The sequence below is a fragment of the Physeter macrocephalus genome, chromosome 6 (assembly GCF_002837175.3).
Source record: "Physeter macrocephalus isolate SW-GA chromosome 6, ASM283717v5, whole genome shotgun sequence".
Lineage (NCBI taxonomy): Eukaryota > Metazoa > Chordata > Mammalia > Artiodactyla > Physeteridae > Physeter > Physeter macrocephalus.
This window is the reverse complement of record NC_041219.1, coordinates 99017656-99029918: the sequence shown is the minus strand read 5'-3', so window position 1 is coordinate 99029918 and position 12263 is coordinate 99017656.

Genomic DNA, 12263 nt, shown 5'->3' with positions numbered 1-12263 from the left:
GCTCAGCAGCCGTGGCTCACGGGCCCAGCTGCTCCGTGGCATGTGGGATCTTCCCGGGCCAGGGCACGAACCCGCGTCCCCTGCATCGGCAGGTGGACTCTCAACAACTGTGCCACCAGGGAAGTCCTATAATTATCTTACTTTATGGCAGTAAATAAGTTCTCCACTGATAGACTTTTAGGTTTTTACCACTTATTGCTATTATAGTGCCACAGCAAACATTCCTGAAAATGTATATATCTTTATATACATGTGTGTACACACAGTATGTTTCTAACTGTAGGAGTGTTGACTTAAAGAGTGTTTGCATTTAAAATTTTGAGAGGTACTACCGAATTATCTCCAGTGATGTTATATATATATTTTTAATATACTATCCTCTAATATTGTTTGAGTCTGTCTTGTGAACACATGGTATGATCACATTTTTTTTTTAATTAATTAATTAATTTATTTATTTATTTATGGCTGTGTTGGGTCTTCATTTCTGTGCGAGGGCTTTCTCTAGTTGTGGCAAGTGGGGTCCACTCTTCATCATGGTGCACGCGCCTCTCACTATAGCGGCCTCTCTTGTTGCGGAGCACAGGCTCCAGATGCGCAGGCTCAGTAGTTGTGGCTCACGGGCCCAGTCGCTTCACGGCATGTGGGATCCTCGCAGAACAAGGCTCGAACCCGTGTCCCCTGCATTGGCAGGCAGATTCTCAACCACTGCACCACCAGGGAAGTCCCCCACATTTTTTAATCTTTATGAATCTGATAAGTAAAAAATCTTGTTTTGTTTTGCCTTCTTTAATGTGTTTGAGGTTGACCATCTTTTATATGTTTATTGAGCATTTGTATTTCCTGTGGTATAAAGTGTTTCTTCATAATCTTTGTCCATTTTTCTAGTGGATTATTTGTCCTTTTGTTGAATTTTAGGAGCCTTTTGTATGGTAATAAAATTTGCTTTTTCTCAGTTATGTATGCTGTAAATATTTTTATTTTGTTATTTACTTTTTAGTTTCCTTTAGACTTTTTGTTGCACAGAAGTTTCAGGTGCTTTTGCAGTTGAATTTATCACTTCTTAAAAATGAATTTCAGCAAATCCTTTTTTTCCCCTTTTTTCTTAACTTTTCTCTAGATCTCTTTTCCTATACTTCAGACTCTGAAGAGTCTGACGTTATTGACTGTTTTTCCCCCTTGATTTAATTATAAAAACCACTGCACACAGTTCATTGAAAACTTAATTATAAATATTGCCTAGAATAGTGCCATGTACATAAGCCCACCGAATAAATATTACTGAATAACACTTTCAAATTCATATTCATCTTACACTTTTCCATTCTAGATTATCTAAATAATTCTTTTTTTATTTTATTTTATTTATTGCTGTATGCGGGCCTCTCACTGCTGTGGCCTCTCCTGCTGTGGAGCACAGGCTCCGGACGTGCAGGCCCAGAGGCCATGGCTCATGGGCCCAGCCGCTCCGTGGTACGTGGGATCCTCCAGAACCGGGTCACGAACCCACGTCCCCTGCATCGGCAGGCGGACTCTCAACCACTGCACCACCAGAGAAGCCCTAAATAATTCTTTTTTTAATTCAAAGCTTAAAATCAAAATTGGTTTGGCATATCCCACTACAGCAGGTCCCCTACATATGAATGAATTCTGTTCCGAGAGTGTGTTGATAAGTCCAATTTGTTCCTAAGTCCAACAAAGTTAGCCTAGGTACCCAACTAACACAATCAGCTATATAGTACTGTACTGTAATATGTTTATAATACTTTTCACACAAATAATACATAAAAAACACAAAAAATAAAGAAAACATTTTTAATTTTACAGTACAGTACCTTGAAAAGTACAGTAGTACAGTACAACAGCTGGAATACAGGGGCTGGCATCGAGTGAACAGGCAAGAAGAGTTACTGACTGGAAGAGGGAGAGGAGGTGGGAAATGGTAGAGCTGAAGGATCATCAGCAATAGGGGATGGAGGTCAAGCTGCAATTTCACTCACACCTGATGTTGACAGCATAGGTTCTAGTTCCTTGCTGGATTCAATTCCATCTACCCTCTTGAAAGAAAAGATCCAGTGATGTCTGGGTAGTAGCTCTTTTCTTCTTGACAGAGATGACATGATAGCACTGGATTCAATTCTGAACTGCTGCTGCAACCTTTGTGTCCCGTTCTACATTAGGGTCCTGTGCCTCAAAAACTAACAGTGCCTCCTCAAATAAAGAAAATCTGCTTGCCTTTTCCTGTGTCGTGAATCTCTTCATGTGAATGCATGTTTGCATCTTTGAAAGCTCGCAATTTGAAGGTCCGTATGTAGGGAACTTACTGTATTTGGAGAGAACCCTTTTTTTCAGTCCAGAAGCCCTAAATGTTTCCTAAGCACCAGTCAAAAGGGGTGTTTCCCACCTCTGAGTGACACATGAATACATGTCATTCACAACAAAAGGAGAGTTTCAATGTGTTCAGGCGAGAGGTTGAATAGAGAATCTTTTTAGTAATGAACAGAAGTGCCTTTAATTTGGAGTTCAATTAATTTAACCTGTTACCAGAACTCTGCTAAGTCTCTTTGTTTTCTGTTGCAAGCCATATCTGCAACAATTGTGTCACAAATAGTTAAAGACAGCCATTGTTTCTGTACTCTTGATCATATATCCAAACTCCTGGAATTACTCTTACAAAAATACATAGTTTGAATTTTCATTATTAATAATGACATTTTGAGCTGCATAGTCAATTAGTGATACCATTTTTCAGAGTTTTGCTTCTAAAATTAAATCACTGTATTAAAGGCATATAGTTATTAAAAAATCTTCGTGGCAATAAGACTTACAAATGAAACTATAAGGGAACTGTGCATAGAATATACAACTAAGAACTAAATAAGGCAAAACTGTTGCAAAATTTTTATAGGAAATCAGTATAGAATAGAATGAGGAAGTTAAACTGAATGACTTCTAATCTGATGCTTCACAATTTTTTTTTTAGTTCAAGGGGGCTTTATAGAAAGAACAGAGTTTAGGATATATAAAGTGCTACTTGAGATTTGCACATATAGAAAGATACAAGGGAAAACATCAGTTCGTTGTATAACCAAAAAGTACAAAGTGTGCTTCTCTGTGTGTGTTTGGAGGAGGAACGTTGACTGGGGATTACATAAAGATGTTGACATGTCATGGACACTTGTTGGACATAACTATAGAGGCTGGTGGCAGACAGTGGTTACTCAAAGCCTTGAGGTGGAAACCAAGATCAGAATCTGAGCTGACGCAAACTGAATAATATCTGGGAAGACAAATCCAATTATGTCACACCCAGGTTTAAACTTCTTTTATAACTCCTCACTGTCTAAAAATGAAGTCCAAACCCCATAACAAAGTCCTATGAGGCCTTTCATGCTATGGATACAAGTTACCTTACTATATTCATCTTCTAATCCTAGGAAAATCCATCCATTCCAAATTTGCCCCATGCCTTGTCCATGCTATGTTCTTTTATTCCTCCATATCTTTTCTGCATGGTTTGTATGTCTGTTTTTTCCTTCTCAACAAACCGTTTTGCAACCTTCTATTCATCAAATCCAACTTTAATGGCTCGTCTTAGAAGGTTTTTGCTATTATGAGAACATTTCCTCTTCCATTATTTTGTTACATTGTTCATTCTGGCAGTAATTACTTTTTATGGATCTTCCTCCCCCTCTATTAGAGCTACTCAAACTCATATTCATGTTTGTATTTGTATTGATTTTGGACCCAAGTCATATGATAGAAAGAGCTCTGTATTCATAGTCATAATATTCCTATTTAAAAAATAAATATCTGAGAAATTGGATTAAGCCATGAGAAGCTGTATTTATAATTTGGATTCTCCAGAGGTAAGCCCCAAAGGCAAGACCAACTGTCTTCTGCTAATATAATGGTACAAGCCCTCCTCATTATAACAATCTAATTTGATGTGATGTTATAGGCAAAATTCTATAATGGAGTTATAATTTATTATTTATTCTTTTTTCCAACTTTATTGAGTTATAATTGACATATAACATTGTATAAGTTTAAGGTGTTGTGACATTGTGAATTATAATAAGAAATATATATTTGGTCTCTGTCCCTTCTTCTAACACAGAGTTCATAAAATCCTTGGAATTGTCTAAGCAACAAGAGCATAAATGTGTCATTTGTTATGGTAATGAGGTGAATTTCAGAACACACTTAAGAATGGGGGCTGGTTGTCAGGAAAACCAACCCTGAAATTAGTGGACTGGAACATTCAGTCCCACCTTACTGACCTCAGGGAAGGGAGAGGAACTGGAAGTTGAATCAATAGCCAATGGCCTAATGATTTAATCAATTGTGTAATGAATGAAGCCTCCATAAAAGCCCAGAAGGATGGCATTCAGAGAGGTTTTGCAATAATGAACACATGGATGTTTGAGGAGAGTGGCACACCCCTTCCCACATACCTTGCCCTATGCATTTCTTCCATCTGGCTGTTCTGAGTTGTAACCTTTTTATAATAAATTGGTGGTCTAGTAAGTGAAATGTTTCTCTGAGTTCTGTGAATCACTCTAACAAATTAATCAAACCCAAGGAGGGAGTTTTTGGAAACTCAGATCTTATAACTAGTTGGTCAGAAGCACAGGTGACAACATGGACTTGCAACTGGTGTCTGGAGAGGGGGTGTGAAATCTTGTAGGACTGAGCCCTTAACCTGTAGAATCTGATGCTATATCTGGGTAGATAGTGTCAGAATTTCATTAAATCATAGGACACCCAGCTGGTGTTCAAGAATTACTTGGTGTGTGGGACCTCTCCCCCCAGACATTGGAACTGGGTGTTAAAATGATCAGAACTTTTAGATGTACAATGTGATGAATTGATACACATATATATTGTGAAATGTTTACCATAATAATGTTAGTTAACACATCCTTTATCCTATATAATTACCATTTTGTTGTTATGATGAGAACATTAAAGCTATACTCTCACAGCAAAATTTTTTAAAAACTCTCCAATGATCTTTGGGTTTACAAAAGTTGTGATTATTTCATCTAATATTGAGAACATTCAATTATTCTATAAAAGATAAGAAAAAATGGTGAAATTCATTAAAGTGTCAAGCATAGATAGTAAATAAACTATTAGTTTATGATATATGGTTGAAGCTCACAGGATGTGAACCTAGGGACTGCATAAGAGATATAGTGTGGTATAGATGTGTTAAATATAGCATGGTACAACATAGGTAAAGTCATAATATATAGGAAATGTCAAGAGTAAATTAATAATCTTAATACATGACAAAGGTAGGTAGAATCAACAGAAAATATGATGGAAAAAATTGTTATCTAAAAATAGAGGGACTTCCCTGGTGGCACAGTGGTTAAGAATCCACCTGCCAATGCAGGGGACATGGGTTCGATCCCTGGTGCAGGAAGATTCTACCTGCCACAGAGCAACAAAGCCCGTGCACCACAACTACTGAGCCCGTGTGCCACAACTACTGAAGCCCGTGTGCCTAGAGCCCGTGCTCTGCAAAAAGAGAAGCCACCACAATGAGAAGCCTGCACACTGCAACAAAGAGTAGCCCCCACTCGCCTCAACTAGAGAAAGCCTGCATGCAGCAACAAAGACCAAATGCAGTCAAAAAATAAATTAATTAATTAATTTTAAAAAAAATAGAAAGAAGTGTAAAAACCAATTAATGACCATGACAGCCTTGGGCAATGATAACACACATTATGATTCCATTACAGTCCCAAGTTTTTTCTTCTCAAACCAAGAAAAACAAATAAAAACTATAGTGGCTCATCAGGTTAATTGGCCTGCATTTTCTGATAAAACAGGTATGTATCATTGCCCCAGACACCTGTCATCTGCGGCCCCCTTATTCAACCCTCAGCTATGTTTCTCATAATCATATCATAAACTGGGAGACCTGATACAGCAAAGAGAGAGATAGGACATATGAATTTTGCAGAAGAGATTCAGGTAGTGTGGTATTCCCAACTTGTAACCTTTTCTAAGTGTACTAACCTAGTCCATCTCTTTTATCTGGTTTCACACTGATGTTTTAAAATTACTTAATTAACTTTAATGTGAACTTAATTTTTTTTCTATGAGTCTTTCTGTTCCATGGGAAACAGGGGTCTTTCTGACACCTGGGATAGCTTGTCTGGTAGTGTACTGGGAGGCTACCATTGAATCAAGGTAATTCCCTATGTTATAAATAAGACCGTAGGCTCTATTGGATTCTTTGGGATCATATTGTTCAGGTGAAATGAATGAATGACAGAATAAATGACACAAGCCAAGAAGATAATCTTTTCAATTAAGAGAAAAACATTTATGTTAGCTAAATATTTATGAAACATTTAAAATAAAAGTCATTGTGTGTGGTATTAGAGAATGTTCTAATTTCATTCTTTAAGAAGTAACTATCCAGTTTTCTTGGCACCTGTTATTGAAGAGACCTTCTTTTCTCCATTGTATGTTCTTGCCTCCTTTGTCATAGATTAATTGATCATAGGTGTGTGTGTGTTTATTTCTGGCCTTTCTATCCTGTTCCATTGATCTATATGTCTGTTTTTCTGCCAGTACCACACTGTTTTGATTACTGTAGTTTGTAGTATAGTCTGAAGTCAGGAAGCCTGATTCCTCCAGCTCCATTTTTCTTTTTCAAGACTGCTTTGGCTATTTTGTGTTTCCACACAAATTAAAAAAATTTTTTTGTTCTAGTTCTGTGAAAAATGCCAATGGTAATTTATAGGGATTGCACTGAATCTGTAGATTGCCTTGGGTAGTATAGTCATTTAGACAATATTGATTTTACCAATCTAAGAACGAAGGATACCTTTCCATCTGTTTGTGTCATATTCGATTTCTTTCATTACTGTGTTATAGTTTTCAGAGTACAGGTCTTTTGCCTCCTTTGGTAGGTTTATTCCTAGATATTTTATTCTTCTTGTTACAATGGTAAATGGGACTGCTTCCTTAATTTCTCTTTCTGCTATTTCATTATTAGTGTATAGAAATGCAACAGATGTCTGTATATTAATTTTTGTATCCTGCAAGTTTACTGAATTCATTGATGAGCTCTAGTAGTTTTCTGGCAGTGTCTTTAGGATTTTTCTATGTCATCTGCAAACAGTGACAGTTTTACTTCTTCCTTTCCAGTTTGGATTCCTTTTATTTCTTTTTCTTCTCTGATTGCTGTGGCTAGGACTTCCAAAACTATGTTGGATAAAAGTGGCGAGAGTGGGCATCCTTGTTTTCTTCCTGATTTTAGAGGAAATGCCTTCAGCTTTTCATCATTGAGTATGATGTTAGCTCTGGATTTCTCATAGCTGATCTTTATTAAATGGATTAAAGACCTAAATGTAAGACTGGATACTATAAAACTCCTGGAGGAAAATACAGACAGAACACTCTTTGACATATAGCAATATCTTTTCAAATTCATCTCCTAGAGTAATAGAAATAAAAACAAAAATAAACAAATGGGACCTAATTAAAATTAAAGCTTTTGCACAGCAAAAACAAACAAACAAACAAAAAACAAACCAAAAACCCATAAATAAAATGAAAAGACAACCTACAGAATGGGAGAAAATATTTGCAAATGATGCAACTGACAAGGAATTAATCTCCAAAATATGCAAATAGATCATACAGCTCAATAACAAAAAAAACAAACAACCCTATTAAAAAATGGGTAGTAGTTCTAAATAGACATTTCTCCAAAGAAGACATAGAGATGGCCAAAAGGCACATGAAAAGATGCTCAACATTGCTAATTAGCAAAGAAATGCAAATCAAAACTACAATGAAGTATCACCTCACACCAGTCAGAATGGCCATCATCAAAAAGTCTACAAATAATAAATGCTGGAGAGAGTGTGGAGAAAAAAGAACCCTCCTACACTGTTCATGGGAATGTAAATTGGTACAACCACTATGGAGAAAAGTATGGAGGGTCCTTCAAAATATAAATATAGAGCATCCATATGATCCTGCAATGCCACTCCTGGATATATATCTGGCAAAAACCATAATTCAAAGAGACACATGCACCCCAATATTTATTGCAGCACTATTTACAATAGCCAAGACATGGAACCAACCTAAATGTCCATCGACAGATGAATTGATAAAGAAGATGTGGTACATATACACAATGGAATATTACTCAGCCATAAAAAAGAATGAAATAATGCCATTTACAGCAACATGGATGGACCTAGAGATTATCATACTAAGTGAAATTAGCCAAACAAAGACAAATATCATATGATATTGCTTATATGTGGAATCTAAAGAAAATTATATAAATGAACTTATATAAAAACAGAAGTAAACTCACAGACATAGAAAACAAACTTATGATTACCAAAGGGGAAGTGGGGGAAGGGATAAATTAGAGTTTTGGATTAACATAAATACACTACTATATATAAAATAGATAACCAACAAGGACCTACTGTATAGCACAGGGAACTATACACAATATTTTGTAATAACCTGTAAAGGTAAAGAATCTGAAAAAAAATATTGTATATAACTGAATCAATCTGCTATACACCTGAAACTAAGGCAATACTTTAAATCAACTATACACCAATTTAAAAAAAATTGTGATTGAGGAAATAAGTTCCCTGCTAAATACTAAGAGCTATAAGCCTTAGTATGAAAACATTTGAGGGAGGTGGTAGGATGGAGTGGGGAAACCTTAACCTAGGAGGTGGAATATGAAATCTAAGCTGGCTTCTGTCAATTCCTATAGGATTTACTTGAGTGGCTTAACTTTACTGAGCCTCAGTTTCTTCACATAACAAATGAGTAAAAAGCCCAAGAGGGTATTTTGTAGATGTGATCAGCATTTACAATCGGGCGTTTAAGTAAAGGAGATTACCCTTGATTATGTGGGTGGGACTTGTCCAATCTCAAACTAAAGGCCTTTAGGGTGAAAACTGAGGTTTCCCTGAAAAGAAAGAATTTTACCTCAAGGCACAAAAAGCCTGCCCTACAAATTTCAAGCTTGGCAGTCCCAGTAATTGTGCAAGCCATGTCCTTAAAATCTATCTATCTCTATCCACCATCTATCTATCTATCTGTCATCTATCCTATTTATCTATATCTTATAAGTCTGTTTCTCTGGCTACACCTTTCCTGGTAGTATACCACAGAAATAGGAAAAGAATTTGAAATCTTCAAAGTGCTGTGCCAATTTAAGGTATTATCATTCCAAATATATCTCAAGTATGTACTTTAAATTGATGAATGCAAATATATGTTTCTGTAAAATTCCTGTCAAAGGACACTGTAAGTAGTAGTTTGGACAGAAATGCCAGTTTCAAAAGGGAAGACAGTGGGGAATAGTTGAACAATGCTTATGAACAATTGTTTTAATTACTAATTTTGTGAATCTTAATATAATAGCAAAGGTTAAAAAGAGAGGAGGAAGAAGAGTTCCATCCTTCTCCTCATCATTTAACATACATAATTGAGGAAATGGTCTATTTTCATTTTAACAGAAAGCTTTTGGTTTCAGACTTTTCAGCCAAAAATGAAATTTATGTTATTCATTAATCTAAAAATACACAGAACTTTCCTCTTCACCACCATAATCCTTTACACTTCTCTTTGCTCTTTGTTCCACTATAAAACTTGTCATTTTGGTTAGTCCAGCCCAGACAAGCAGTGATTGCTCCACCTAGGTGAGTATATCCTCAAATAAAAGCTCAACTATGTGTTCTCTTTGTTCTGCTGAGTTCACTGTGAACATGTTACTCAAATCTCTCAACTCTTGGTTGGTAATCTAGCTGATCAACCACTTAACATTGTTAACTAAGCATATCATTGTTGCAACATGCCTCTCCTATCATCACTCCTCCACTTTCCATAGCCTCATATCAGAATTAGTCTTACCACTTTAAAGATGTAGCTCATTTCGGATTAAAGTATTACTTCTTGTTTATAAGACTTGGCTCAATGATTTTAGCTTTACTCCAAAAATTAAACCCACCTTCAAAGCGTGAAGTTTGACAAATAGTAAATTTTGAAAAATACAATTCAGAATTGGAAGGTTGTTTTCAAATAAGCATTTCTAAAATTATTTGTCACAGTGGCCTCAATAGATCAAGTAATCAAGCTTAATAATATACAGTGATCATGTGAAGGAGAATAATGAGTACTAGAATGTTTGTGTTTTGATAGGGTTATTTAAGAAAAATCAGGCTTATAACCATACCTCATTATTTATTGATTTTAAAAGAATATATATTATTTTTATACATCCCAAAGCGGTCTGTGTGCAATAAAGCACAGTTCACCTGTTAGACTTGGTTATGGGTATAATAAAAAATAAATAAAGCAAATTGAATTCAAGCCAAATATTTAATAATACATTAGTGAAATTCACAACTATATTTAGAATTGAATTTTCTTCTCTAGTCTTTATGAAACACTCATTACATGGAGTTATCATAAAAATAAGACTGTATTCTGTGGCGGACAATAATAAAAAACTGTCTTCATAGGTCTTTTCTATCTTTGTTTTTGGTTCTTGGTTCTAAACATCCTTCCTTGAATTACCAAGCCTGTTAGTGTCTCATCTCAAAAAATATTATTTCTCACTGTCAGGCTTTTCCCATAATATAGGTTCTTCTGAGTAAAATGTTGATACACCTTGAAAATCTTGTAGCAGACAGAATTTTTTAAAAATTATAATTTGTAGAAATTTAAAAAATATTTACTTTTTGGCTAAATTCCAATAGGTCTTCCTTAATTACATATTATTATTATTTGGGGGACGGGATTTTTTTTATTCAAACAAAAAGTCACAAAAATTATAATCATCCTCATCAGTTCACTCAGTCCCATGTAATTAATTTTTTGTTTTCATCCTGATCTTTTGTTAGCACTTTGATCAATTCATCAGTTTTCCGTTAGAGTTCTGAAAATGTTTATTCATTCAGTTCAGCACTATAGTCAGTTACCAGAAACCTGTATTTGTCAGAGTCTTTTCCATGAATTCCTTGAAGATGAAACGCTTTTATATGAACATTTTTGCGAAAGCATCAGAGTACACCCAGAACTGTCTGTAAATGACAAAAGACTTAAAAATGACCAAGGTTAAAGATTTGATGAAAGTTCATAATAATGCAATTGACAAGGAAATTTAGTTATTTCTGAGATATACATTTTAAAGTAATAACTAGAATTATTACTTATAACATTATACCAGTACATATAAGATTTTTAGAAATTTCATGTAATGACTGAAACATTTATATTAACATATTTCCATATAAATAACCCAAAGAAAGATAAATATTAGTTGTTTTTTGTTTGTTTGTTTGTTTGTTTATACCACAGGTTATTATTAGTCATCAATTTTATACACATCAGTGTATACATGTCAATCCCAATCGCCCAATTCATCACACCACCATCCCCAGCCCCCCGCAGCTTTCCCCCCTTGGTGTCCATGCATTTGTTCTCTACATCTGTGTCTCAACTTCTGCCCTGCAAACCAGTTCATCTGTACCATTTTTCTAGGTTCCACATACATGCGTTAATATACAAAATTTGTTTTTCTCTTTCTGACTTACTTCACTCTGTATGAAAGTCTCTAGATCCACCCACGCTCAACAAATGACTCAATTTTGTTCCTTTTTGTGGCTAATATTCCATTGTATATATGTACCACAATTTCTTTATCCATTCATCTGTCGATGGGCATTTAGGTTGCTTCCATGACCTGGCTATTGTAAATAGTGCTGCAATGAACATTGGGGTGTATGTGTCTTTTTGAATTATGGTTTTCTCTGGGTATATGCCTAGTAGTGGGATTGTGGGATCATATGATAATTCTATTTTTAGTTTTTTAAGGAAACTCCATACTGTTTTCCATTGTGTCTGTATCAATTTACATTCCCACAAACAGTGCAGGCAGGTTCCCTTTTCTCCATACCCTCTCCAGCCTTTGTTGTTTGTAGATTTTCTGATGATGCCCATTCAAACTGGTGTGAGGTGATACCTCACTGTAGTTTTGATTTGCATTTCTCTAATGATTAGTGATGTTGAGCAGGTTATCATGTGCTTCTTGGCCATCTGTATGTCTTCTTTGGAGAAGTGTCTATTTAGGTCTTCTGCCCATTTTTGGATTGGGTTGTTTGTTTCTTTAATATTGAGCTGCATGAGCTGTTTATATATTTTGGAGATTAATCCTTTGTCTGTTGATTTGTTTGCAAATATTTTCTCCC